The sequence below is a fragment of the Coccinella septempunctata genome, chromosome 7 (assembly GCF_907165205.1).
Source record: "Coccinella septempunctata chromosome 7, icCocSept1.1, whole genome shotgun sequence".
Classification (NCBI taxonomy): Eukaryota; Metazoa; Arthropoda; class Insecta; order Coleoptera; family Coccinellidae; genus Coccinella; species Coccinella septempunctata.
Window position 1 is genome coordinate 26,034,613 of NC_058195.1, and position 3,873 is coordinate 26,038,485.

Here is a 3,873-nt window from a genome sequence, read left to right on the forward strand (position 1 = left end):
GGATAAGCACAAAAAATTTCATCAAAATCGGTCAAGCCGTTACGGAGGAGTATGGTAACGAAAACTATGACACGAGAATTTTATATATTAGATTAAGTACGTTAGGGGTTCCCCTAAAAAAACCAAACGCTCAACCAAAAAACTAAATAATTTGCATGTTTGGCCAATAGCTTATACCAATATACAATCCCTCCACTCTAAATTTCTTTACTACTAGCTTTCGTTAAACCCGATATTGTGTTTATTTCTGAGTCATGGTTGCAGCCGTCCATTAGTGATTCAGTTTATTCCATACCCAACTACACCATATATCGCTGCGACAGTGCGGAGGTTCCTGGTTACCTTGGTGTCTGCATATACATCAAGAATTATATTTTCAACTATTTCAGTGTTAAGCCTTCGACCCATAATTGGCCTGGAATTGAAAACATCTGTCTCTCTCTACAACTGATTTGTCATTCCTAGTAGGATGAATTTTTCGGCCACGTTCATGTGAATCTGATTCTAAGCTTTGTGATTATTTGTCGAAGTTTTCCCTGGAAAATGAAAACGTTCTTATTACTGGAGATTTAAATTGCCCGTATATCAAATGGCCTGTGGCACATTGCTCTTTCAATTCCACCTCAAATTGTTACAGGACACCGGCCTACACCAGCTAATTTCAAAACCCACTAGATTTAGAAACGGTCAGACCCTCTCTACACTTGACCTACTCTTCACTAATGATACCAATTAACTATCACCGATTCAGTACCTTCCACCATTTGGTACACCAGATCATGCAGTGCTCACCATCGAACTGCAAATCAACTATAGCATTTCCTCCCGCTCTATACAGAAAAAAATCTGCAGAACAAATTACCCAAGGGTCAAAGAGCTGCTTTCGATGGTGAATTGGCACGCGATCCTGCCTGAGGACTCTGATGTCGATATGATGTGGTCAACCTTCCCCACTACCTTCAGCGAAACGGTATCTTCATGTACTGAAGTAAAAGATATCAGGTTAAGCCCCTCCAAACCATGGATTACTGGCAAGGTTGTCGGGATGATTAGGCGGAAGAAATATTTGTGGCAGAGGTACCTCAGAAGTCGCTCCCAGGTTGATTATCAAAAACATAGGTCCTTTTCAAATTATGTATCCACTGTATTACATCACTCTAATACCTTATATGAGCATAAACTGGCTACATCTAAGGATGAAAAACGGCTTCTTAAATACCTCAGATCTTCCTCAAATACCAAGGTAGGCGCTCCGTTGATCAGAGATAGCTCCAACTCAGTATGTAAGGACCCCATCGAAACTGCCAACATTTTCTCTAATTTGTTTTCCGCAGCCTTCACTGATGAACCACCAGGAATAATCCCCACTCCACGGACGCCTCGTGGAATCTCTAAGCTGACGGATGTACTGTTTAGTGAAAAACTTATAAGGAAGCATCTATCCAGTTGAAGCAGTGTTCTGGTGCCCTTGCAATTCCCTTGTCGATTATATTTCGTAAATTATTTCTTTTATCTAGGCTACCTTCCACTTGGCAGAGTGCATATATTACTCCAGTTTTTAAGAAAAGAGACAAACTGGATCCCAATAATTACAGACCTATCAGCTTAACATCGTCTGTTTGCAAAGTAATGGAGAGGGTTATGTGTGATGCCATCTTGACCTTTGCACGTTATAATAAAATCCTTCCTGATCAGCAACATGGTATTCTGCCGGGACGCTCCATCTTAACTAATCTACTCTATACCTAGACTTTGCGAAAGGGTTCGACCGTGTCCCTCATCGTCGCCTTATGGCTAAGCTTGAGTATCTGGGTATTAGGGGCAAGTGCTTGTTATGGATTGGCTGATTTTTAAGGGAAAGATCATTTCGTGTCCGAATTGGAGATATGCTAACAACTTCATACCGCAGGGCACAGTGCTCGGCCCTCTCCTGTTCCTTTTATACACATCGGATCTCCCCCTCTCCCTGAAATCTAGCTGTGCGTTATATGCAGACGACACGAAATATATATATATATATATATATATATATATATATATATATATATATATATATATATATATATATATATATATATATATATATATATATATATATATACACCCCTTATACATATATATACCCCTTAACTATTGCATATTGCATATAATCGACTCTGGGAATTATCCGAATTATTATATATATATATATATATATATATATATATATATATATATATATATATATATATATATATATATATATATATATATATATATATATATATATATATATATATATATATATATATATATATATATATATATATATATATATATATATATATATATATATATATATATATATATATATATATATATATATATATATATATATATATATATATATATATATATATATGGACGCAACATAGTATGCTGGATATATATATATATATATATATACATATATATATATATATATATAATAATTCGGATAATTCGGATAATTCCCAGAGTCGATTATATGCAATATGCAATAGTTAAGGGGTGTGGGAAATTTCCCACACCCCTTAACTATTGCATATATATATATATATATAGGCAGGTTGCTCGCAATACAGGATCAGGTGGTTCCAACCAGATCCTACCTTAAAAACATTGCAGGACAACACCTGATCACTGATTTGTGTCGGAAATGCGGGCAGGGACGAGAGCATATTCAGCACGTGACATCTGGGTGCTCCATCCTTGCGCCTAGAGAATATACCGACAGGCACAACCAAATGGCGAAAATTTATCACCAGGCCATTGCGCTGAAATACAATCTCCTCAAAGTCAAGAAAAAAAATCATCTCTACTTACCTGAGGGTGTCCTCGAGAACGAATCCTATAAATTATATTGGGATACCACGATAGTGACCGAAAGACCAGTGGCGAACAACCGACCGGATATCGTTCTGTTCAAAAAAGAAAGCAAAATTTGTTATATTATAGACATCACAGTACCATCGGATGATAATATCTCTAGGGCGTACACGGAAAAAATTAGTAAATACTATGACTTGTCATTCAACTTAAAAGAAATGTACCAGTTAAAGCAAGTAACCGTTGTTCCACTGGTAGTCTCGGTAAACGGGCTTGTTGAAGAACATCTTTCCGTGAACACAATGCTGCTGGAGCTGGATGGCTATGTTATTTCGAGTGCTCAGAAAGAGGTGATATTGGGAACAACACGCATTGTCCGACGATTTCTCCATTGCTCGTGATCCCACCTTGGCATATTGCCCGGTGGTTTCTCGTACTCCCCTGTAAAGGTGATTGGCAAAATATATATATATATATATATATATATATATATATATATATATATATATATATATATATATATATATATATATATATATATATATATACATATATATATATATATATATATCTATATATATATATATATATATATATATATATATATTTTTTTTTTTTTTTTCACCTTTGTAGGGTTTGGCTTTGGCAGTGAGAACGCCGGGTCCGAGGACCAAGGCGCCCTCACCCACTGGTCAAGACTCCTCGTACAATCCTTGTTGTCCACAAAATCACCTCTCTCTGAGAATCAGATATTAATCTCTCTTCCAATCCAAGACGGTGAGTATTTTCAGTTAGGTGTTCTTCAACCAACCCATTCGTGCTGATGATGAAAGGGAGTATCTCGGTGCTGGTAAGTTTATAAATCTCTTTCAATTCAAATGCGAGATCATGATATTTCGTTCTTTTTTCAGAGTAAGCTCTCTCGACATTGTCATAAGCCGGAATGGTAACGTCGATGATTATGACCTTCTTTTTCGTCTTGTTAAATATGACAATGTCCGGCCGATTATGGAGAATAGATCTATC